Consider the following 27,140-nt stretch of genomic DNA (forward strand, 5'->3'; position numbering starts at 1 on the left):
TAACTTCACCAGGAGGAAGGAGAATCAAGACCAATAGCCCAAGGCTGACTCCTATAAGGCAGAGGTCAGACATACCTCCTCTCGCCAGCCCTTTTTACCAATTCTGACACCGACCGTCCGTCCCTCCCACGACACTATTTCTTGCTGAGTTCGATAACTCATTGCAATGGCAACACAGAACTCACAGACAATATTCACAGATATGGGGTTTATTAGGGAAGTAACTGGTTACAATTCCAGTTTAGTAACACTCAGGACACAGTTCTTCAATCAGGACAGCCTCTTACTAGCCGTGCCTACAGGCAGGGCTCTCTCGGGCCTCTCAGCCCCTCAGCTGCTGCCCTGCTTGGACAAGTGTTACAAAGCTCTTTTAGCTCCGCCAATAAGTGTCCAGAGGCACCCCATTCTGCCAATAAGCCTAGGCCTGAAGGCGCTCAGCTCTGGCTCTGTGGATCTGCAAACCTAGCTCCACCAAGTGCCAGGAGGCACCCTATTGCTCAAGTCTCCTGCCCGAAGGTGCTCAGCTTTCTTGCTCCGTAGCCTGGGAAGCCCACCACACCATCTTTTACGGGTCCCTCTTGCCACTGTTTTCCCTACCACTGCTTCTCACCGTCTTCAGTGTTATAGCTCTGTTCCAGGAGTTTTTCAGCACAAGGATCCCCAGTCCAAAGGATGCACTCCACTCTTGGCTCTTCTTTCTTGGTGGTGGTGAAATCCTCCCTTCTCGCCTTAGGATGGCTCCTTGTAAGCCTAGCAGTATGGCAAAACTGACCAATCCCCTCGTTAGGGTTCCATATACCATACTTGCATAGTACCACCCTATCATTTGGTGGGAGTTACAAAGACAGTGGCTAGAAGGGCTGTATTAAGTAATTCATTGCATCACACCTGGTGATCTATTTCCAAAAGGTCACAACTATTGAACTGAAAACCCTATGGAGCAAAGTTCTACTCTGAAACACATGGGGTCACCATGAGTCAGAATCGACTCGATGGCAACTGGTTTGCTTATTTTTGTTTCTGGTGCTCTTTAATCTTCACACACAACAACTCCACGAGTTAAGAACTAGTGAAGGAACTGAGTGTCAGAGACGTTAAGTAACTTGCCCAAAGTCACACGACTAGGGAGCAGCGGAGCGAGAGTTCCACCCCGGCAGATGGGCTCCAGCTGTTTGCGGAAAATCACCGGCCTGTGCATGTTCCACTACCCTGAGTCTGTTCTCTTTGACTTTACAGATGAGTCCAGGTGGCTTTATTGCCTCTACAGCTGCCACTACTATCTTTATTAGAATGATTGCCAAATCTCCCTTCCAGCCCTTGGTCTAGTACTTTAATTCTGTTTTAATTGAGAAAGTATTTGCATTCAATCCTGTGTGGTCAAAACTGAGCTTTTTAACTCACCCCTGAAGGCCTTTGCATTGGACAAGTTCCCTGCCTTCTTCAGCCAATCTGTAAGCAATCACTGTCTCCTCACTTTAGGCCCTTTTCCCCCGAAACTTATTATTATGAAAATTACATACAGAAAACTTGAATGAATAGCTCAGGCACATCTGTCTAAACTCCACCTAGATTCAACAGTCATTAACATTTTGCCATACGTGATTTACTGATCACTCAATCTTTCTGTTTTTCTGGCTGAACCATTGGAAGTTAGCTTCAAAAATCATGACACTTCAGCAGTAAATGCTTTAGCACGCATCTCCTAAGAACGTGGACCATTTCCTATGTGACCACACTACCAGGATCAGACCTGAGAAAATTAACAGTAATTCCTTAATACCCTCTTTTATCCAATCCATAGTCAAATTTCCCAGCTGTCCCCAACTGTCTTTTATAGCTGTTATTTTTTAAGCATTAGTTTCATGCATTATTTTGGTACTAATGTCTCTATAGTTTCTTTTAATCCGGAACTTATATTTTTTCCCCACCATATTTACGTTTTGAAGAATCTCTCTGGTCTTTGGACAGTTGAATTGTGGCCTATTCCCAAGGGTCTCCAGCCTGGTTTCTACCTTCAGCTCCTCAACCAGCCCTTAGCAGGACGGAGACCCCAGAATTTCTATACGGGAGGGCTTAGGGAGGCGGTGCAGGAGTTGAGTTACAAGGAGTTGGGGTGGGAGGGCTTTTGCATAACAAACCAAAAAAAAAAAAAAAACCCATTGCTATTGAGTCAATTCCAACTCCTAACAACCCTATTGGACAGAGTGGAACTGTCCTATAGGGTTTCCGAGGAGCCCGTGGTGGATTTGAACTGCCAACTTTTTGGTTAGCAGCAAAGCTCTTAAACACTGTGCCAGAATAAACTTAGATTGTTGGCTTATTTGACATGGCTGCTGCCCTTGCATAGAGGTAGTCTGTAGTAAGAGAGAGGTAATAAATAACAATGGTAAATAGTACAGACTCTGAGAAAACTGCCTAGGTTCAAACATCAGTTTTGCTACTTACAAGCTATGTGACCTTAGGCAAGTTACTTAACGGTGACTTAGTCTTATCATTTGTAAAATGGTGAAGGTAATAACAACACAATTGTAACCAAACGTAGGGTTTCTGGGCTGAAATAAATTAATAAACACAAAGCAGTAAGAATCATGCCTAGCACAGAATAAATATTCCATGAGTGATAGCCATTATTATTATTGATATTCTTCTCTCACCTTCTATCAACTTCCTTCTCCAGTCACATTCTAAAATTGCAGCATCCAAAGTCTCTCAGTGCCTGATAGCTTTGTCCATTGCCTTTTAAGTTACACTCAATTTATTCTGGTCAACCCAGGGAACTTCTAATTCACCTTCAACCTCATCCTTTTTCTTCTCCCTCTAATCCCCCATTTTTTTTTTTTTTTTTCCTAATCAATAAATTCTTTTAAAAACTTCCATTTGGCTCCCCTTCCTTCTATTATCTTACATGCCTGGAGTAACTTCCCCCCTTTATGCACTGAGGTATAGATTCCTCCTTTGTTTTAAGACGCAATTTAAATCTGTTGTATCTAGTGCAGGAACCTTTCCTGATTAAGTGAACATGGTAGCTTCTTGGTTCTCATCCATTCAGTCATTCATACAGTCATTCAATACAGCTTTCTATCCTCATGAGACTCTGGGCACTGGGCTATACACCGGGGATACAGAAATGAACTAGACATGGTCCTGATTGTGGAAGAATAACCAGTCAACTACTTACACTGAATCTGAACTGGAGTTAGGTCCAGGTTAAACCAGGTAGTTCTGGAACCTCTCTGTACTCTGACCACATACAGAAATTATGGGAGAATGGTTGAAGGGGAGTATAGATTTCTTTCTGCCAAGAGGTAGTTCCCATTGGCCTGAAGTTCCTGCCATGAGAGTACCACTAGAGTCATGTCTTGTTTTCCTACAAGTCCTGTAAACATTTCTAGGATCTTTTTAAAAGCTTAAACTATTACTGTCTATTTCCACAAAAGTACAAGTATTTTATTAGAATAACTATCACTAGCATAATTTTTTTTTCACCTGAATAATGGGGATAATAATAGTACATACCTTATAGGGCTGTTATAAACATTAAATGAGGAAATAGTTTTAAAGTCCTTAGAATGCAACATGGATGTATGTGTTTATTAAATAAGAAAAAATAAAGTTGTTGACAGATTAAACTATGAAGTCAAAAGAGAATAAGACGCAGAGCAGGTGAACTTTGAGGGGGCCAAAGGAAGGAAAAGCAGGAAGCATGAGGTCTGGCAGGCAGCCAATGAGGCAGGAATCACTTGAAGAAATTGTGAAAAGGTGACAGATAAAAAAGGAGATTAACTCTGACAACTTAATAATTAAAAAAAAAAAAAAAATCGGCCTTGTATATTTTCTTTATTCTTCCTCTGGTCTCTAATCAAACAGTCCCAGAACAAATGTGTTATCATTTGGAGTGGGTTGGGAAAGAAATCTGTTGGGAGACAATACTTTATGGAGTTCCAGTTTCTGCACATCTTGTCAGCAGAGGCAGAAACTGCCTTTGTTCTGGACTATTGTTTCAAGAAAGTCTGTATAGTGAACAGGCTTGGAAGACAGAGGTAGTATCTCTCTCCAGAGCAAAGGACAGACATACTTACTCACTGTTATAAAAGATTTGGGTATCCTAAGTTCAGGTTCCTCTCCTGTAACACAACCTACTGTGTGAGTACATGTGTCACCTGGCCTGTGGGAACTGGGGGCCAGGAAGCTGATGCAAATGTTGATACTCCAACTGTTGCTGTTGCTGAGAGTAATAAACTCTCCTTAGTTTGTGACCCTTTGTATGCATTATACCTCAACATAAAGAAAATAAAAAACCCTCACAACTGGACCAGTAAGCAACATCATGATAAAGGGAGAAAATACTGAAGTTATCAAGGATTTCATTTTACTTGGATCCACAATCAACACCCATGGAAGCAGAAACCCATGGAAGCAGCAGTCAAGAAATCAAATAATGCATTGCAATGGACAAATCTGCTGGGAAAGACCTCTTTGAAGTCTTAAAAAGTAAAAGATGTCACTTTGAGGATTGAGCCTGACCCAAGCCATGGTATTTTCATTCACCTCATATGCATGTAAAAGCCAGACAATGAAAAAAGAAGACTGAAGAATTGATTCCTTTGAATTATGGTGTTGGAGAATAATATTGAATATACCACGGACTGCCAGAAGAACAAACAAATCCGTCTTGGAAGAAATACAGCCAGAATGCTCCTTAGAATCAAGGATGGCAAGACTTCATCTCACTTGCTTTGGACATGTTATCAGGAAGGACCAGTCCCTGTTTGGTAGAGGATCGTTGAAAAAGACAAAGACCCTCAACGAGATGGATTGACACTATGGCTGCAACAACGGGCTTAAACATAGCATTGATTGTGCGCATGGCGCCGAGCTGGGTAGTGTTTCATTCTGTCGTACGTAGAGTTGCTATCAGTCGCGACTGACAGTACGGCATCTAACAACAGTCTCTGACCCAAGAATCTCGTGTTTTCTACCAACATCCATAAAACTGTAACAGTCTAACTTGTTAACTTGTAAGCAGAGTAAAATCTCAGCTCTTTACAATTCTTAATACAACTGCTACAGTCTGGGTCTCTCCTACTTTCACAGTCCCTTGTTGGAGCAAGCAGTCCTAGGTGTTTCTTTGAGTATGTTCCATATCACATGACCCAGCTGAATGGACAAGGGAAAACACGAGAACTGAAGACAGACAATCTATAGTCTAGCTAGTGGCCCTGTGAGGCAGCCTGACGTAAAAGCTTTGCCAACTTGTGGCCAAACCCACTGCCCTCGATTCCAACTCATAGTGACCCCATAGGGTTTGCACAGCTATAAATCTATGGAAGCAGACTGACACATCTTTCACCCACAAAGCAGCTGGTGGTTTCAAACTGCCTACCTTTCAGTTGGTCCATCGCTTTAACCACTATTCCACCAGGGCTCCTTAATTTGTGGCAACAGTGACTAATTAAATAAATCAGATTCTTTCTCTCAGGAATTTGAGCTCAGGATACAGAGAGTGTGTCAGTTTTATAGTAGTGGGAGCAGCCGTGGAATGATCCAGAGAGGCAGAAATGAAGAGTAGCTAAGACAAAGGCAGAACACTGAAATAGCAAGTGTAATTAAGGGCATGATGAGAAAAAAACAATTATAAAGCTTCCCTCAAGTTCCCAAACTGTGGTCCAGTCTCCATAAGCTGTAACTTTAAGGCTGCCTGCCTCCCTCCTTTCTCTTGGTGAAGTCTGATTGTGCTATGGTTCCCATTTTCTTTGAAGTCTGGTGAAGAGGCTGAGAGAAGAATTTGTTTTTCTTATGTCTTTGTTGCCTTTCTTATAATAAAGCAATGGAGAAAATCTCACTACATATAATGAAACTAATATTGCTCCCCAACCCTTCTTTCTCTTCCTCACCCTGGTCAGGTTGTTGTTGTTCATGCCATTGAGTCAATTTCAACTCATAGCAAGCCCATGCGATAGAGCAGAACTTCCCCGTAGGTTTTTCTAGACTGTAATCTTTTATGGAAGCAGATCGCCAGGTCTTTCTCCTACAGAGCCACTGGGGGGGGGGGGGTGGAATTGCCAACCTTTCGTGCCAGCAGGACTTCTTCCAGGCCAGGTTACTACTAGAGATGGTAACTCTATTTTTCTCCCTCTTCCCACTCTCCCTCTCACCCTTTCCTGACTTCCATGGCTTCAGCCCCACGTCTACTTTCTACCCCCAATAGACTGTACCTGTGATTGCCTGCCAGATGTGCCCATCTGTACTCACAGGCTAGTAAAAAGGCCAGCATTGAGAGGATCTCCCCTTTACGGCTTCCTCCTAGCTTTCTGGCCTTACAAAGTGTCTTACAGGGTGAGATAGAGAGAGCACATGTGAGAGAGAATTGGCTCATGCAGTTATTGGGGGGGTGGGGGGTGAGGTGACAAGTCCAAAACCTGCAGGTCAGGTGACAGGCTGGACATTTCTGTAGTCTTATATTCCAAAATCTGTAGATCAGGAGACAACAACAGTTAAGAATCAATGAGCTCTGGTAAAAAGTCTATTTATAGTCTGAAGGCAGGATACACCCTAGGGAAAACTCCCTTTTTTGCTCTTAAGGCCTTCAAGTGATTGAATGAGCCCCATGCACATAATGGAGGATGGTCCACTCTATTTAAAGCCAACGGATTTAATCACATGTGATCACATGTAACTACTTCACAATGGCATCTAGACTAGTGTTTGACCAAACAGCTGGGCACCATAGCCTAGCCAAGTTGACACAAAATGAATCATCATACACAGCATTCCCATTCAGTGGCTCCTCAATGGATGCCTCTCCATTTGCTGATTTTTCTATTCCTTCTTTTTGCTGGAATCCTCTGCTGCCTTTGCTGTTCTGTAAGCCTCCGTTACACCTTTATCATTAATACAAGTATATGTACACCAGCCTGTGTCTCCCACTTCTGTCCCCCAGAGAGTTTGCCAAACACGTGGGTATCTGGCTACCTAAGCGGGCTGGGTCTTGCTCATGGCTCAGCACCTGGCTCAGTAACTGGCACATGGTGGGCACTCCAGAACTACAAATCCCCAGAATCTTTTACCCCACCCTTCTTTTTCTGTATCAACCTAACCTTTCTCTCCCATACTCTCTGCACCTGTTTTCATCCTTCAAATACTTTTAGGAATAATCTAAAAGAAAATGAAAACATGAAATACCATATAATTTTATTTTCTAAACCCCACCCCACTGCCGTCAAGTATTTTCTAAACGGGCAATAAAAATACATAAGGTGTCCTTTTTTTTGTAAGTGGTTTTACAGATGACCATGATAGTCTAATAAGTGTTTGTAGGACAAATTGTTTTCGCAGCCTTGAACATTTGAACTTTTTGCAAGGCAATCTCAATTACCAGTTGTCTTAGTTACCTAGTGCCGCTATAACAGAAATACTATAAGTGGGTGGCCTTAACAAACAGGAATTTATTTTCTCAGAGTTTAGGAGGCTAGAAGTCTGAATTCAGGTGCTGGCTTTAGAGGAATGCTTTCTCTCTCTGTGGGCTCTGGAGGAAGGTCCTTGTCTCTTTAGCTTCTGTCTCTTGGTTCCCTGGAGTCTCATGTGGCATGGTATCTATCTTCCTCTATCGGTGCTTGGTTGCTTGCTTGCTTTTTCAACTCTTTTATTTCTCAAAAGAGATTGATTTAAATCACACCCTACACTAATACCGCCATATTAACATAACAAAGTAAACCCATTCCCAAATGGGATTATAGCCACAGGTATAAACCCACTGCCCCAGTCGATTCTGACTCATAGCTACCCTATAGGACAGAGTAGAACTGTCCCATATGGTTTCCAAGGCTGTGTATCTTTACAGAAGCAGACTGCCATATCTTTCTCCCCTAGAGCAGGTGGTGGGTTTGAATCACTGACCGTTAGGTTAGCAACTGGATGCTAAACCACTATGCCACCAGGTCTCCTAGCCACAGGTATAGGGGTTAGGATTTACAACACATATTTTGGGGGACAGAATTCAATCTATTACGTCAGCACCCAGCACAGAGTCAGTTTGGATAACTAAGGTTGGATCTGTTGTACAGCATTTTGGGACGAATCTTGACACACTGATGCGGTTAAAAGAAATTATTTTTAAGCCAGTGTTGTTGCTAAAGCATGAGTCAGCTGGGTGAGCTTGGGCAGAGGCTGGGTGACAGCCAGATAACCCACGCATGTGGCAGACTCTCTGGGGGACAGAAATGGGAGGATGCAGACTGGTGTGCAGAAACCACATTCTCAATGTCAGGCAGCAAGGTCCACTGGGTCTCTTGGCCCATCAGGGAGATCCAGCCCACCCAGAGATCAGGAATTAGGAACAGACAGCATCATTTATGAAACAGAAATAAACACACGAAAAAAGCATGCTGTGAACTTTGAAAATTACCCAAGTGATATTCAAAACATTGTAGAATGTTAACGTTTTGGTGTATGTCCAGTTTTACCTTTAATGTATTGCATCTTAAAATGTATATGTATTTTTTTTTATATTTTATACACACACACACAGGGATGTATTACAAATTCTCTTCTGTATTTTTTTTCATTTTTACTTATGACCAGGGGTATATACATCTACAATGTAATTTTAAATGGCTACGTGGTATTCCATTGTATGGATGATCTCTAATTTATTTAACCTATTGCCTTTCTGATCATTTAGGTTTTTTCAGTTTTTCACCACTATAAACAATGCTATAATGAACATGTTTTTTTGAACACTTGTCTGGTTATATCGTAGAGATGTATTTCTGGAAATGGAATTTCTAGTTTGAATGGCATGTATACATTTAGGTTTTCTATACATATGGCAACCTTGCCCTCCAGAAAGTTTTAACCAATTCATAGTCACACCAGCAGTCAGAATGGATTTTTGAGCAAAGTTTTTAGGCCAAGCTCAATTCTAAGGAAAAGCTTGAGAATCACTTGCTGTTAAAAATCACAAGATATATATGTAAGATGGGGAAATACTGTTGTTCACACAAGGTTCTACTTGGTTGCTGTGGCTGAGGTCAGTTCCACCATAAAGGAAAAGAATATCTTTATGTATATGAACATAATATACATCAATCATGAAAGCAACCAATGACCAACAGTTTTTGAACTCTTGGAAAGATAAACCCAGTACGAGAATACTTGGTCAGAAAAATAAGTTAGCAAAGGTAAGTTGTTTTCACTTTTTATTGCTGCATAACAGTTCCCCACAAACTTAATGATGTAAAACAACACACATGTACTTATTTCACAGTTTCTGTGGGTTAGGAGTCCAGGCACAGCTTAGCCTTTGCAAGGCTGCGATCAAGGAAGGTGTTGCCCAGGACTGGGTTCTCATGTGAAGGCTCAGCTGGGGAAAGGCGTGCTTCCAAGCTCACTCAGGGTGTTGACAGAATTAATTTTTTTGCAGCTTAGGACTCACGGAAGCTTGATTCTTCAAAGTCAGCAGGATACCAAGACTCTATAGTATGATAGTAAGACAGAGTCTTATGTAATGTAATGTAATTATTGCGTTAGCTGCCATCGAGTAGGCCCCTGACTCATGGCAACCCCATGTACAACATAATGAAAGGCTGCTTGGTTCTGCACCATCGCCGTGATTGGTTGCAAATTGAACCATTATGATCCTAAGGATTTTCACTGGCTTATTTCAGAAATAGATCACCAGGCCTTTCTTTCTAATCCATCTTAGTCTGGAAGCTCCACCGAAACCTGTTCAGGATCATAGCAACGCACGAGCCACCAGTGACAGATGCATTGGCCAGAAATCGAACCCGGGTCTCCCACATGGAAGGTGAGAATTCTATCACTGAACCTCCACTGCCCCCATAATGTAATTACAGGAGTGATATTTCATCTCCATTGCCTTATACCATAACATAATCACAAGAGTGTAAGCACATCACATTTACCATATCCTTTTGGTTAGAAGCAAGTCCCAGGTCCTGCCTCTGGTCAAGGGGAGGGGATTATACAAGGGCATGAACACCAAGATGCAGGGATCCTGGGGCTATCTTGAAGTCTGTATATCACAGTAAACAATTCTGAAATCTCTCCTTCAAGTGCTTTTCACCTGAGTAATCAAAGAAGCTGAAAACCTGGGGAAATGTAAAATCTGAAACTCATTGATTTAAAAATATTCATTACATGTCTCTCATTCCAAATGGAGGTGTTCAACTCAGCCTTCCATAAACAAGGCTTGACCCAAGATAAATGTGGCTTCTTCAAAGTTTACCTTGGAGCATGTGTTTTATGTTTTCCTGGGAATTCAGTTCTACATGCCTATGACTAAGTGATTTTCTCCCAATTTTGTCTTGTGGAATGAGGTGGCTTATTCTCAAGCTCATGTCATGATGACCACAGTTGAGACATTTTCCATGTGAAATTGGGTTAACTATTCTTACGTCTCTAATTACTATGTCTACCCAAGAGCTAGCCATGAGTCTCCACAGCCCTTTTAAAAAATTTTAAAGTGCAAAGAGAAGCAGGCAGTTAAAAATATTTTTTTTAAAGTAGTATGAATCATGTTATTAAAAATAAGCACCGAAGGAGTTTCACATTGATGTCCACACCATTATCTTACTTTTTAAACCCCTGAGAAGAATTTATACCCCGTAGTTTATCCTTTCCTCTTTAGTCCAATTAATCGTCACCTTAATTATAAAGCAGCTGTGATACATTTTCTTAGAAAAACGTTGTGTATGTAATTTATCTCCTTATCAAATTCCTCAAAATTAACATCATTTAAGATCATTTCAAAACCTTGGAGGGGAGGGAAAGGGAGAAGATTCTTCTTAGAGGACTTAATCCTTGCTGTTGTATACCCTCGAGTGCATTCCAACTAGAAACAACCCTATAAACTTCAGAGTAGTACTGCTCCATAGAGTTTCCTGGGCTGAAATCTTTAAGGAAGCAGTTTGCCAGGTTTTTTTTTCTCCCGCAGAGCAGCTGGTGAATTTGAACCACCAACCTTCCAGTTAACAGATGAGAGTAAATGTTATGCCACCAGGGCTCCTTATTAAAGACCTACATTTAGAGAAAAACAAATTGGGAAGTTCATGAAACGCTGCAAAGATTTCTGTAAGGCTTGAGTTCTCTGTAACTTCATTAATCAAGTCATTCCTTAGAAGTGAAAATTGCATGTGTACTAGTGAAGATGGTGATGGCTGGATAAAAATGTTTAATGTGTGCTGCTCAGAGTCTACCTCTTTCCCCCTTCATCTGCTTAGTTTCTTGCCCTGCCCCCAATCTCTTTGGACAGGAAAAAGCTTTGCACAGAATTCTTCAGAGAAAAGCTGACAGGGGAGAAGAAGAATTGCTTGCCACAGGAGGGTAGGGCAGGGAGTGGGACTGAGCTTCAGGCATTGTGCTCTTTATGAAGGGGAGAGATGAATGAGGAACTAAGGAAGGGAAAACAATGCACCTGGATAAAAGTGCTTGGGGGCTAGGATCTGGGTGGGAGGGAAGTAGGGAACAGGGCAGGGAGTGTTTTAATAACAGTTGCAAGACTTTATCCTTGGGTCCCCTTAAATATTTGAGGGAAATGTTAATAAAAATTGGAGCTTCTATTTGGGCTGGAAACCCTGGTGGCATAGTGGTTAAACGCTACAGCTGTTAACCAAAAGTCAGCAGTTCAAGTCCACCAGATGCTTCCTGGAAACTCTATGGGGCAGTTCTACTCTGTCCTGTAGGGTTGCTATGAGTCAGAATCAACTTGACTGCAACAGTTTTGGTTTTTGGTTATTTGGGCTGGGCTCATTTAAGTGTTATGTCACTCTGACCCTCTATAAGCAAAATAGAGAAATACACAAAACGAAAAGTTAAAACTACTAGCCAATTGAATTTAGTCTTTCTGAGTTAGCTTTGGAAACGAAGCCAGAGGTGTTCAGCTTGGGAAAGGAACTGATATGGCCTTAGACCTGTCTAGGCCTTTCCAAGCTGGCAGACCTCACTTTAAGCGTGTGCCCTCCTTTTCTGCTGACCCTGTTCTTCAAGCCTCCCGCTTGGTAGACACACATATACACACACCACCATGGGCGGTAAAATGGAAGCCTTGATGGTAGTCTAGATCTGCTACCTTGAGTACCTACGGACCAAGCATTTTGCTTCTCTTGTTTTGGAGAAGGATGCTCATCCTAACAGAATCCAATATCACTCAAAGGTGAGTGTCTCAGGGTTGGCCCAGAAGCAGTGCTGAAAGGATTAGAAGACTAGGGGCTACCAAGATATCTTGTTTTAGGGACACAGGAGTGGGAGAGAGGGTACAGTGACATCAGAATGTCACTGGGTGGAAACCCCATGTTCGTGCTTGGCATGACTCATATTGGCCAATAAACCAGAGACTGAGGGAGGAGAACAGGAAAGGCACCTTTATGTCATTGTACAAGGAAAGGAGTTAGTTGGAGCTGCTGCTGCCAAGACTGCTTTCCAAGGGCGGGCAAGCCAGTTACTTTTAAAGGGGTTTACAAGTAGGGAGTTCATACAAATTATGTCAGCAACACTCTTAATCATACTACTATGTAAGAGCAGAATTCAAATGCAAACCTGGGGGTAGGAAGCCAAGCAAAGAAAATGCGATTTTTAATGCAGTACTGTGGGGGTTGTCTCACTCCTCTAATTTCTTTTTGGACATTGGTCATTGAAGACCAGTATCCATTTTGAACCATAGCCCAGCTCAGAATTCTTTGGCATATTTTTGAGGAAGGGCAAATATTGGACCTAGGCATTTCATTGTGGCTACTGACTGCTTGTTGGTTTATAACTATTTACTGAATATTAAAAGAAAATGAGTGACTTTTATAACTGTTTATGTGAATGTCTTCCTAAAAGATTTTTTTTTTTTTCAGATTGTCTTAGCTGTTGTCTTTATACCTCAGGGCCTGTCTTTATGGGTCTTTGTGAGTCCAGGTCCAGCTGGGTCACATTCTTTATGCTCAAGGACAGGGAATAATGGCTCCAATATTATCTCCTAAATCATTCTCTCCTTTTGACCAGAGATTGGAGATATTAATACCTGGACTTACTCAAGGCCTTATATGGTGGCCGTGGCAGGCTCTTTAAACTCACGGTGCTGGTTTTCCACCAAATACCCTGTGGTTCTCCACCAGAATCTTAAGTAAGAGTGATATTCCCATCAATCGCATTGCTGATGTGAGCAGGCTCAATAAAACCAAAACCAAACCCAGTGCCATCGAGTCAATTCCAACACATAGCAACCCTATAGGACAGAGTAGAACTGCCCCATAGAGTTTCCAAGAAGCGCCTGGTGAATTCGAACTGCCAACCCTGTGGTTAGCAGCCATGGCACTTAACCACTGCGCCACCAGGGTTTCCAGCAGGCTCAATGTACATCAACATTTTAGCCTGAGGCTTTTTTAAGTGTGTAAGACAATCGAATATAAGTTTTATTACACCTAATACTATCAGGATGCAGACTCAGAACATTACTATCCCTTGTAGTAGTGCCCTAGCCCATGTACTTATTCCTGATGGTAACCAACCAAATAAATCTGGTGTTCGTAAGGGTGTTACAGTGTGTAACCAAGTAGCTTGGCTTCCTAATTCTGTGTATATCCTGTTCTACTCTTGTGTTATTTACCCAAATGCAACAAGAGGTATTTGTTACACCACAGACTACACTTTCTTGGGCTAATAACAAAAACTAAGACTATTTTGTTATCTCATGTCACCTAATGAGGTCAGAGATTATTGTTGTGTTCTTATCTCATTAGCAACTTCAGCTGTTATTTCTCCTGTAATAATTGATAAAGTTCTTATAGTTTTTTTTTTCCTCCAAAGTTTAAGGAAACCCTGATGGCGCAGTGGTTAAGTGCTATGCCTGCTAACCAAAAGGTCGGCAGTTCGAATCCAGGAGGTGTTCCTTGGAAACTCTATGGGGCAGTTTTACTCTGTCCTACAGGCTTGCTATGAGTTGGAATCAATTCAGTGGCAATGCGTTTAATGGGTTTAAAGTTTGAGGTTCAAAAGGACACCCAAAGGTGATGGACTGTGTGGGTTAACCTAACCTCCATGAATGTCAGGAATCTGGATTTGAGGAGAATTACAACTCTCTTATTCTTTCTTTTGGATTATAATCTTGTTATAGGATCCCTGATCAAAAATGTTCAATAAATGGTAATTGGGCAACATCTGGTTTTTAAGATACCAGGCACCATACAGCAAACTAGGAGATAGAATAGAGACACTAACAATAATATTAGGCCAACTGTCTAAAATAACCAATGAAACCATGACCCTAAGGTCTTTGAACAAAGGAAAGACACCTCATGAGGTGTTTCTTTATACATAAGCAGCATCAGTAATGTTTTTCATGTGTCTTAGCAGTAACTACATTTTGTAAAACCTCAGATTGAGTATTAATATAAACACACCAACATTTATCTATTAAGGCACAAACTGTTCCTTGAGAGAAATAATAGGAAATCAAATGTTCTATTCTGTAAAATCATAGCTTGAACTTTAGACATTTATCTGGTTATGATAGTTACAACTTTGCTAAGCTTGCCAATAAGAACTTCTAATTTAAGAGTTATGATATCTAAACCCACTAGTTAGATTAGGAGGAAGGAAAATGATCTCTTATCTACAGGAAGTAGAACCTTAAAATATCAGCAATATTCCCACATAAAACCGATAGTTTTTTGTTTTTGTTTTTTCATTTACTTAGACTTATGTGGTTAATTTCTGTTCCACATGCTTCTGGATCAGCCAGAGTCTGTGAACCCATCGGCTTCTTCATAGGAGTTCTGGAAATTTTATTCAGTCTAGTCACAGTCCTTTTCACAAGTCCAATATAGTCCACCTTTTTGTTGAAATATTTTGGTCAAACGTTTCCAGCAAATCAGCAAAGTAAAAATTTACCTGCAGATGACAAAACTTAATATGGCCATGACTAACTTATAAAAATAATACTCTTACAGTGAAGGATCTGATAGAAATTAACTACAAGCATAATGTAAAGGCCAAACAAAATCAGTTAAAAAAAAAACTTTAGATAAAAATATCTCTAAATATAACCATTAACCATATTTTTAAAGAGCTTCATATATAATACATAATAACCTTGATAGATAATACCATATAGTCAGGATATACTAAAAATACACCAAGATTATCAAATCTCTAAATATCTGAATAGTAATTAAAAGAAAAAAACTTTGTACGTAAATGATGTGAATTCCCCAATCAAACCATAGGCTTTGATAAAGTTGCGACCTAGTTAGCAATTAAGAAATAATAATAAAATTATGACATAATATTATGCGTTTGCTATCTAACATTAGGCAAAAACACAAGAGGAAATACTAACATATAAGTTTTAACCTAAAAAGAATTAGTCTTTTCTCTTGATTTTGACAACACATTACATGTAATTTATTAAATAAAACTGTTTAGCACATTTTCTTTATAATTTTTTCTTTTCTTTATTTGTGGCTTTCCATGAAGTTTCAGAGTTGTTAGGAGTTTATTATAGGTCGCCAAGAAACAATACTTAAGTTATTTAACCAAAAATTTTAAATGTAAAAGCCTTAGCTTTATTTCCCCCCTAAAGCCATGTGGCTTGGTTTTCAACTCAGGAATCTTATTCTGCTAAGAGACCAAACCTTTGTCTTTGAGGCAGATTACACAAAGAAAAAAATTAACCCTTTAACTCAGAAATCAAAGAAAATTTTGTTATTTTAACAGTAAGAAGCCCAATTCTTTGTTTTATATTTTATTTAATGTTAAAGCTCCTAAAAATCTCATAAATTAAACCATTAAACTTCAGTCAGACAGATAAAACTTTTGACCATATCAAATAAATTTCTTTTTAATAAACCTCTTATATGTTGCCTTTGTTGCATATCTCTTATAGTACATTCTTTTAAATTGGCAAAGATGAACTCACTCATTAAGCAGACCCAAATATACACATATATATATCCTTTCTCTTGTGGCATAAAAAACAGAAGTATATAAGCTTAAATTATGACAAATATCTATTAACTCAATTTAACATCAATAACTTACCTAAAAAGTCTTAGGAATTATTTTAAGCCTGTATACCATAAAGCAAAACTGTTGTTGAAAGAAAAAATCTGTTTAAACATTCTAAGTTTTCATTCAAATTTTACTACTCTCACATTTTCCCAATCTAATTTTAGCCCTTAAAGATTTTATCAACTGGCTTTGGAAATCATAAAGTCTCTGCTCAACTGACAAATTCATTGATATGGATATAACCTTAAGTGTCTGGCTAGTGTTGGAAACATTTTTCCCAGGCTATTTCAGGTTTGTCTCATTGTGATTTCTATTTTTTTTTTTGCCTTCTTAAAGTTTCCCTACAATACAGAGAACTTGTTTACAGTTCTTTTATGACTGGGATCCACCCAATTTTTGATAACTATAGTAAGCTTCCTGAAGCTATATGACCTTGGAGACTGGGGACTGAGAAGGCTTGGTATTGCCCCACCCTCTCTATTTTTGACTCATGGTAGAAGACAAGATTAGGCCATTCCGATCCATTTATATGTGTTTAAATTGATCTAGGCATTTTGAAAGGCTATCTACCCAGTAAATACCAAAGCTCTTTAGCAATTTTGTAAATAAATCCATTAATTCTTGGCTAGCCCTTTTTACCACCCCCCTCCCCCCACAACCACACACACACACACCCCAGGCTTGTCCTATGTCTCTTTTTACCCACTCTGGAACTACTAGTTTTACTTTAAGACAAAATTACTCTTTTTCCTTAAATACGAAGCATTTCATATGATATCTAGCTTAAGTTACTTAGAAAGATTTTGCTTTTAAGATTGATTTAAACAAAATTTTTCAGTGTAGCAACTAAAAATCTAAATCATAAGACAGAAGACGGTTTTTCTTGGATGAGGGAAGAACTGAGGTTCTAAGACAGCCTTACAAAAAAATGGCAGTTTCTTAGCCATAGCCTCCAACCTGATACAAGACAGAAACTTAGGTACAAAGGTTTAGGCCAGAAGTAAGCTCTCAGAACAAAATTAGACAGAAAGACCACATAAACTCACCAAATAATACCACACAAAACAAGGATATGGGAATTCTAGTTTCTTAGAGTGTGTTGTTGTATCATTGTTAGGTGCCATCAAGTTGGTCCCGACTCATAGCAATCCTATGCACAACAGAATGAAACACTGCCTGATTCTGCACCATCCTTACAATCATTGTTATGCTCGAGCCCATTGTTGCAGCCACTGTGTTGATCCACCTCATTGAGGGTCTTCCTCTTTTCCACTGACCCTGTATTTTACCAAGCATGACGTCATTGTCCAGGGACTGATCCCTCCTAACAACATGTCCAAAGTATGTAAGATGCAATCTTACCATCCTTGCTTCTAAGGAGCATTCTGGTTGTACTTCTTCAAAGACAGATTTGTTCATTCTTTTGGCAGCCCATGGTATATTCAATATTCTTTGCCAACACCACAATTCAAAAGCATCTATCCTTCAGTTTTCCTTATTCATTATCCGGCTTTCACATGCATATGATGCGATTGAAAATACCATGGCTTGGGTCAGGCGCACCTTAGTCTTCAAGGTGACATCTTTGCTTCTCAACACTTTCAAGAGGTCCTTTGTAGCAGATTTGCCCAGTGCAATTCGTCTTTTGATTTCATGACTGCTGCTTCCATGGGTGTTGATTGTGGATCCAAGTAAAATGAAATCCTTGACAACTTCAATCCCTTCTCCGTTTATCATGATGTGGCTTATTGGTCCAGTTGTGAGGATTTTTATCTTCTTTATGTTGAGGTATAATCCATACTGAAGGCTGTGGTCTTTGATCTTCATGTCCTTGATGTCACTCCACAACTCAACTGTTCCTCGGTCATTAGTGTTCAATGCATCAAATCTATTCTTGAGATGGTCTCTAAATTCAGGTGGGATATACTCAAGGTCTTATTTTGGCTCTTGTGGACTAGCTCTGGAAACCCTGATGGCATAGTAGTTAACCGCTACAGCTGCTAACCAAGAGATCAGCAGTTCGAATCCACCAGGCACTCCTTGCAAACTCTATGGGACAGTTCTACTCTGTTCTATAGGGTCGCTATGAGTCAGGATTGACTCGACGGCAGTGGGTTTGGTTTTTTTTCTTTTTTTGGTTTGGACTAGCTCTGATTTTCTTCAGTTTCAGCTTGACCTTGCACATGAGCAATTGATGGTCTGTTCCACAGTTGGCCTCTGGCCTTGTTCTGACTGATGATATTGAGCTTTTCCATCGTCTCTATCCACACCTGTAGTCGATTTGATTTTTGTGTGTTCCATCTGGCAAGGTCCATGTGTATAGTCACTGTTGATGTTGGTGGAAAAAGGTATTTGCAATGAAGAAGTCGTGCTCTTGCAAAATTCTATCATTTGATCTCCAGCATTGTTTCTATTACCAAGGCCATATTTCCCAACTTCCAATCCTTCTTCTTTGTTTCCAAATTTCGCATTCCAAACACCAGTAATTTTCAATGCATTCTGGTTGCACGGTTGATCAATTTCAGACTGCAGATGCTGATAAAAATTTTCAATTTCTTCATCTTTGGCCTTAGTGGTTGGTGAGTAAATTTGAATAACATTCGTATTAACTCGTCTTCCTTGTAGGTGATGGATATTATCTTATCACTGATAACATTGTACTTCAGGATAGCTCTTGAAATGTTCTTTTTGATGATGAATGCTACACCATTCCTCTTCGATTTGTCATTTCTGGCATAGTAGATCATATGATTGTCTGATTCAACATGGCCAATATCAGTCCACTTCAGCTCACTAATGCTTAGGATATTGATGTTTATGTGTTCCATTTCATTTTTCACAACTTCCAATTTTCCTAGAGTCATACTTTGTACATTCCATGTTCCTGTCATTAATGGATGTTTGCAGCTGTTTCTTCTCATTTTGAGTCATGCCACATTAGCAAATGAAACAAAAGCTCGATTCCATCCCCATCATTAAGGCTGACTCCACTTTGAGGGGGCAGCTTTTCCCCAGTTGTATTTTGAGTGCCTTCCAAACTGAGGGGCTCATCTTCTGGCACTATATCAGACTATTCATAAGGTTTTCAATGGCTGATTTTTTTTTAGAAGTAGACTGCCAGGTCCTTCTTCCTAGTTTTTCTTAGCCTAGAAGCTCTGCTGAAACCTGTCCAACATGGGTGGCTCTGCTGGTATTTGAAATACTCATGACAAAGCTTCCAGTATCACAGCAACTCACAAGCCACCACAGTATGACAAGCTGACAGACACATGATGGGAGATGGAGGTAGAACTAAATTTTAGTCCTACCTGGTAGGCTCAGTCTATTCCAGTAAGCAGTCTCTTTTGGTTGAGTCTGTCTTTCCAATTTACACCTCTCTCCCTGTTCCTCTCCAAGATGGTATCTGGGCAGATGAAGGGCTCAAGGATTTTGTGCTGTTGTGAGAAAGGGAAGCCCCTCAAGTTGTGCTATTCCATGGTTGTGAGCTAGCTAGTTCCTATGAGGGTGGTTGGTCTGTTCTGAGGGAGTTCACTGCTGAAGTGTGCAGCTGGGGCACTTGTGGTCTGTTCTTTAATGGCTTAGACAGGGATCAAGGCTCACTCTTCAGACTCAGTCCCACCACAGCCTACAATGACACTTCAGGCTCTCTGAGATCTAGCTAGTACTTCCTCTGAGGCTCCAGTTTGGAGAAGGGGCCCACGATCTGGTTCCAGAATGGCAGTTCTACCCTCTACAGTCAGGGGACACATACTTGGGGCCCCTTAAGAAAACAGAGCCTTATGGTTCCAGTTGTCATTATTCCCCAAGCCCCTCCATCCTGTCTTTGATTGTTGGTTTTAGATGTCAGGGAGTGAGCTCCTTCTTAGAGCAATCTTATCTATAACAGAATGAAATGTTACCCAGCCCTGTGCCATCTTCATGATAGTTGGTATGTTTGAATCCATTTTTGTGGCTATTGCCTCAATCTACCTCATTTTCACCAACCATGATGTCCTTTTCTAGTGATTGGTCTTTCTTGATGATGTATTTCAAGTAAGCAAGCCAAAGTTTTACTATGCTCACTTCTAAGGAACATTCTAGTTTCATTTCTTTTAAGTCTGATTTTTCCTTCTTCTGGCAATCCACAGGATAGTCAATGTTCTTGGCCAACACCACAGTCCAAATGCATCAATTCTTCTGTCTTCCTTTTTCATCGTTCAGCTTTTGCAGGCATATGAGGTAACTGAAAAGACCATGGCATGGGTCAGGCACACCTTAGTCATCAAAGTAACATCTTTGCTCTTGAAAACTTTAAGCAGCTGATTTGCCAATGTAACACATCATTTGATTTCTTGACTGCTGCTTCCTTGGACATTGATTGTTGATCCAAGTAGAATGTCCTTAATTATTGTCTTTAATTATTCTCAAATATATCTTCTGCCCAGGACCAAAGCACAAGCCTGAGAATAACATTATACACTGCCATGGCTAGCCCAACTCTGAACCATGGGGGAGGGCAGAACTGGAAGTGGGATTAAGGCTTAAACATGAAAAGGGAAACACCAAGAATCTTGAGAGAAGGTCTAGAAGACTACATGTATAATCTTGAGTCAGGGAGAACTTTTTAGTCATTCTACAAATCTAAATCTATCCTTTTTAAAGAAAGGATAGACACATTTACTTTACTAAAACTATATGGCAAAAGTTACTATAAATAAAGTTAATGAGCAAATGTATGTTTGGGAAAAATATTAACTCAGTAGATGAGAAAGAGTCAAAATGCTGTAAACAAGAAGAAATCCTATTGGTGGGAATTTAGTTGAGTAAATTATGTTATATTCACACTCAGTATTGCTATGCAGCTTTTTTTAAAGTTGAATTAGAGCTATGATAGTTAACTTGGAGGGCCTTCTGTGATTTAATGTTGGGTATCTCAATAAGTAAGTAAAATGTAGCAAAGTGTGTATGATCTTAATTTTTTAAAACAACGACAAAGAAAGAAAATATCCCTAGACTTGCATGTAGTATTGCAGTGCAGTGAATTACTTAACATGACCCTTCTAGCCATAGTCTTGTAACTCCCACCAAATGACTGGGTGGGACTATGCAAATGAGGTGCTTGTGGCCCATCATGGGGATTGGATAGCTTGTTAATAATGTACATAAAGCGTATGGCACGCTTTTGGGGATGGGACCATGCAAATAAGGTGTATGAAACCCTAATGAGGGAATTGGTTGATTTTTCCATCCCACAAGGCTTAAAATGAGCCATCCCAAAGGTGGAAGGGAGGATCTCACCACTACCAAGAAAGAAGAGCCAGGAGTAGAGCATGTCCATTTGACACAGGATCCTTGTGCTAAGACCTCCAAGACACAGGAGACAGAGAGAGAGAGGGAGAGAGAAAGAGAGCTGTAACACCAGAGATAGTGAAAGAGGGTGAGAAGCAGTGGTAGAGAAATGGCAGCACCTGAGGCAGCCATACCAGGACGCTGGCAGGAGGTGGCACAATGGACTTCCTGGCCCACAGAGCAAGGTAGTTTCAGTGGATATGCTGACCCATGGTGTGAGAGAGCTGAGTGCCTTCAAGCAGGAGGCTTCGTGGTGGAGTGGGGTGCCTCTGGGCACTTGGCAGCAGAGCTCAAAGAGTTTTATAACATTTGCCTGAGCAGGGCAGAGGCCAAAGGGCCAGAGAGAAGCATGCCTGTGGGCACTGCTGAGAAGACGCTGTCCTGATCTAAGAAATGTATCCTCAGCATCCTTGAACTTGAATTGTAACCTGTTACTTCCCTAATAAACCCCATAATCATGAGTATTGTGTGTGACTTCTGTGTGACCATGGCAAAGAGTTATTGAACCCAGCAGGGAAGTAAAGAGTGCCATGAGAAGGAAAGTTGGTGGCAGAATTAGTAAAAAGGTTGGAGGATGGAGATATGCCTGACCTCCACCTCATAAGAATCAGCCTTGGGCAGTCGATCTTGAGTCTCCTTCCTCCTTGTAAATTTAGAGGTCAGACACAGCAGGAAATCTAGTATTTAGGATTAGTTGTTCGAGTATTTATTATCTATTTTATCTTGGTCTAGACTTTGAGGTTGGAATGATGTGCTTCCAAAGGCAGTACAAGGCTCTCAACAAAAAATGGCTCTTCTGTTGATCTGGTAAATTGCCTGTAGGTTAAGATTATGATCCCAAAAAAGCCTCTGATAAAATGCAATTATACTGCTTGAAATAAGTAATTACCATACATTTCTATAACTAACATCACTGATGACACTTCCAGGGGCATTTGTCATTCTCTTTTGTTGGTGCAAGGAGCCCCTGTGGTGCAACGGTTAAGGGCTTAGCTGCTGCCTTAGCCATCTAGTGCTGCTATAACAGAAATACAAGTGGATAGCTTCAACAAAGAGAAATTTATTCTCTCACAGTCTATTAGGCTAGAAGTCCAAATTCAGGGTATCAGCTCCAGGAGAAGGCTTTCTTTCTCTGTTGGCTCTGGAGGAAGGTTCTTGTCATCAGTCTTACCCTGGACTAGGAGCTCCTCTGTGCAGGAACCCCAGGTCCAAAGAACACGCTCTGCTCCCAGTACTGCTTTCTTGATGGTATAAGGTTCCCCTTGTCTGCTTGCTTCCCTTTCTTTTTATCTCTTGTAAGATAAAAGGTGGTGCAGGCCAGACTCCAAGGAAACTCCCTTTATTCTGGATTACATTGACCTGAGCAAGTATGTTACATCCTACCCTAATCTTCTTTAACCACGGGCAGAGACTATGATTTATAACACATAGGAAAATCACAAAATGGAGGACAACCACACAATACTGAGAATCATGGCTTAACCAAGTTGACATGTATTTTGGGGGGACACAATTCAATCCATGACAGCTACTAACCAAAAGGCTAGCAGTTCAAAGCCACCGGCTGCTCTTTGGAAACCCTATAGATCAGTTCTACTCCATCCTATAGGGTTACTATGAGTCGGAATTGACTCCATGGCAATGTTTTTTTTGTTTGTTTTTTTGTGGGGTTTTTTTGGTGCAGTATTTTTGAACCTCTTTCCTACATCTGAAGAGTTCCCCACTTTATGAGTACCTGTCTTACTCTTTAGATTTCCCATCCTCCCTTGAAGCTAGTATCTGGGCATGTGATCCAGTCTCTACCAATCAAATTCACCACCCCAGACTTTGAACAAGAAGATAATGAGGCAAAATGGCAGATACTGAACACAATCCACTCTGGAAAAGGTAATTACAGGCACGTTCACTCCAGAGTCAGGGGTGGCAGAGGCCCTAGAGTCATGTCCAGTGCCTGGCATTAGCAGTGTCCATGATGCAAACTACAACATCTGTGTACAGAGTGTAACAAGAGTGTTTCCACTGGAGCAGTCTTATGGAATGATTTGCGCTTTCTTCCTTAGAACACATTCTTCATGCCTGGCTTACTGGCCTTCCTAGAGATTCTATGGGCTACCTACTGTCCTTTAAAAAATTCCCTTTCTGCTAAACCTGTGTTGATGTTTGTATTCTCCAGGAAACAGACTCTACGACAGAGACTTTTTGTGCAGGATACTGTGAGGGGGAGCACTCTCATGATCAACATCTGTGATGGATGAGGGAAGCAGGATAGGGCACAGGAAGAACTTGAATAGTGATAAAATTACAGTAGACTCCTCGTCTGATCCTATGGGGAGCTCTAGGGCTGGGTGGCCCTTCAGACTTGCCCTGAATTGAAGCAAGGGGGCTGTGCTATTTTATCCTCTCCCCACTCCCTGCTTTCCCAGTCACTAGATGCAGAGAAGGGGTATGTCCTTGGGTGAGGTGGCTGTCTTAGGCAGAAAACCATTCCTGGATAGGGATGCAGATGAAACCTGTCACCCCCGTGCACTCCCAATTTCCGTAATGAACTTTACAGTCTGCAAATCCATTATTCCCCTGGATTCTAATAATACTCCTGATTTTTCTCTTCTTTTTTCAAATGAGAAAACTGAGGGTCAGAAATATTAAATGAACTGCTAGATAGAGGTGGAGGTGAAACTCAAACACCAGTCTTGATTTCCAAATCCTCTTTCTTTGCCTGTACCACACTGAATGTTATAGAGAACACATAAACTCTCAAGAATAGGGAAGCTATCCAAGAGTCTGTGTTAGGCCTGGGTAGTTTTCATATTTCAAAGCATATTGCTTTGGATCTGTTCTCAGGAATGCTCAGATTTAACTAGGATTAGGGGCAGTGGATTCTAGTTGTAACCACCATTTGTGATGGGGCCTTACTCCATACTCCTTCAGAAAAAAAGGTCACTCAACAGCAACCAAAATATGACACCCCATGCTAGATATTATCTGTTGGCCCTAGGCATCTATTCCCACCCATGTTTATGTTTCCTCCGAGGGGCTGGAAAGCAGCTGAGATTCTGGGTAAGATTTAAGTTCTGCCAGTGAAGGTGGAAGAGAGGGGGAAGCTATTTTCCTACAGCTGTGACAGTAGACAAGCAAATACCAACAAAAGTAAGAACAGCAACAATACCATTTATAATACCCCCTAAAAAAAAAAATTAGGAATAAATGTAACCAGGGATATAAAAGACCTATATAAACAAAACTATAGAACAATACTGCAAAAAAGACCTACATAAATTGAAAAGACCTACTATGTTCATGGATAGGAAGACTCAATATTGTGAAAATGTCAATTCTACCCAAAGTGATCTATAGATATAATGCAATCTTGATCCAGATACTGACAGCTTTCTTTAACTAGATGAAAAAATTAATCACCAACTTTATATGGAAAGGAAAGATCTGGATAAGCAAAGCACTATTAAGAAAAAGAACAAAGTAGGAGGCTTCACATTACCTGATCTCAGAACCTAATATACAGCCATGGTAGTCAAAACAACCTGGTACTGGTACAATGACAGACACATAGACCAGTGGAACAGAATCATTCACCTATGGTCAGCTGATCTTTGACAAAGTTCCAAAGTCTGTTAAATGAGGGAAAGAAAAGACAGTCTCTTTAACAAATGGTGCTAGAAAACTGGATATCCATCTGTAAAAAAAAAAAAAGAAAGGGGGGGGGAACAGAACCCATATCTCACACCATACACGAAAACTAACTCAAAATGGATCAAATACCTAAATATAAAACCTAAAATGATAAAGATTGTGGAAGGAAAAATAGGGGCAATGCTAGGGACCCTAATACATGGCATAAATAGAATTACAAACCATAACTAATAATGCGCAGGCACCAGAAGATAAACTAGGTAACTGGAAGCTCCTAAAAATTAAGCACTTATGCTCATCAAAAACTTCACCAAAAGAGTAAAATGAGAAACTACAGACTGGGAAGAATTTTTGGATATGACATGTTCGACAACCGTCTAATCTCTAAAATCTATACAATACTTCAACACCTCAACAACAAAAAGATAAATAATCCAATTAAAAAATGGCCAAAGGATATGAACAAACACTTCACCAAAGAAGACATTCAAGTGATTAACAGACACATCAGGAAATGTGTTCGTGATCATTAGCTACTAGAGAAATGCAAATCAAAATTACAATGAGATACCATCTCACTTTGACATTACTGGCACTAATCAAAAAAACAGAAAGTAACAAATTTTGGAGAGGTTGCGGAGGCACAGTGGTTGAGAACTATGACTGCTAACTAAAAGGTTGGCAGTTCAAATCCACCAGGCGCTCCTTGGAAACCCTATGGGGCAGTTCTACTCTGTCCTATAGGGTCATTATGAGTTGGAATCAACTTTACAACCATGGGTTTGGGCTTTGTTTTTTGGCTGGAGAGGTTGTGGGGAGATTGGACCTCTTATGCACTGCTGGAGGGATTATAAAATGGTATAACCACTATGGAAGATGATACATCAGCTCCTTAAAAAGCTAGAAATATATCATACAATCCAGCAATCCCACTCCAAGGAATATATGCTGGAGAAACAAGAGATATCACATGAATAGACATATGTACACCCATGTTCATCACATTATTAGTCACAATAACAAAAAGATGGAAACGACCCAAGTGCCCATCAACAGATCAATGGATAGTCAAATTGGGGTACATACAATGGAATAAATACTATGCAGTGATAAATAACAATAATGAATCCTCGAACCATCTGACAATAGGGATAAATCTGCAGGGCATTATGCTGAGTGAAATAAGTCAATCACAAAAGAACAAATATTGTATGAGACCACTATTATAAAAACTCAAGAAAAGGTTTACACACAGGAAAAAAAACAATCTTTGATGGTTACGAGGGAGAAGAGGATTGGGGAGGCGGGATCACTAACTAGCTAGCAGGTGAGTGTTAACTTTGGTAAAGGGAAAGACAACACACAATCTAGGAGAATCAGCATGACTTGATCAAGGCAAAGTCATAGAAGCTCCGTAGACACATCAAAACACCTTGAGGGACTGAGTTATTGGGACTGAGGGCTGGGGACCATGGTCTTGTGGGGGCATCTAGGTAGGTCAATTGGCACAGAATAGTTCATATAAAATATGTTCTACATCCTATTTGGTGAGTAGCATCTGGGGTCTTAAGAGCTTGTGAAGAGCCATCTAAGATACTTCTATTGGTCCCATCACATTCAGAGCAAAGGAGAATAAAGAAAACCAAAGACATAAGGAAAATATTAGTCCAAAGGTCTAATGGACCACATGAATCACAGCCTTCACCAGCCTGAGCCCAGAAGAACTAGATGGTGCCTGGCTACCATCACCAACCACTCTGACAGAGATCACAATTGAGGGTTCTGGACAGATTGGGAGAAAAATGTAGAAAAAAAATTTAAATTCATAAAAAAGACAAGACTTACTGGTCTGACAGAGACTGGAGGAACTCCCGAGCCTATGGCCCTTGGACACCCTGCTAACTTAGAACTGAAGTCACCCCCGAAGTCCACCTTTCAGCCAGAGACTAGACAAGCCTAAAAACAAACAATAACACACGTGAGGAAGATGCTTCTTAGTTCAATCAAGTATATGAGACCAAATGACCATTGAAAATTAACCATTGACCATTAACCATTGACCATTGACAATTAACCAGATATCAGCTATCCGACAATCAACAATTAACCAGATATCACCTAAAGTTTGAGGCACTAAAAGCAGGCGGGCAAGA

At 40.5% G+C, this 27,140-nt stretch overlaps 1 long non-coding RNA gene across 4 annotated transcripts in view; it reads right to left on the bottom strand.

Annotated features, from left to right (window-relative positions):
• The window catches only part of LOC111751050 (uncharacterized), a 279,013-nt gene that overhangs the window by 58,067 nt on the left and 193,806 nt on the right, over positions 1-27,140 (bottom strand). The window contains exons 7-8 of one of the 4 annotated variants that reach the window (XR_010322124.1): positions 14,695-14,892; positions 8,490-9,472 (exon numbers count right to left, since the gene is read on the bottom strand). The exons of 1 other annotated variant lie outside the window; for it this stretch is intronic. This is a non-coding gene — a long non-coding RNA (uncharacterized LOC111751050). 2 more of the 4 variants (XR_010322122.1, XR_010322126.1) reach the window with 2 other exon arrangements.

The sequence above is a fragment of the Loxodonta africana genome, chromosome 5, assembly GCF_030014295.1.
Source record: "Loxodonta africana isolate mLoxAfr1 chromosome 5, mLoxAfr1.hap2, whole genome shotgun sequence".
NCBI classification, from domain to species: domain Eukaryota; kingdom Metazoa; phylum Chordata; class Mammalia; order Proboscidea; family Elephantidae; genus Loxodonta; species Loxodonta africana.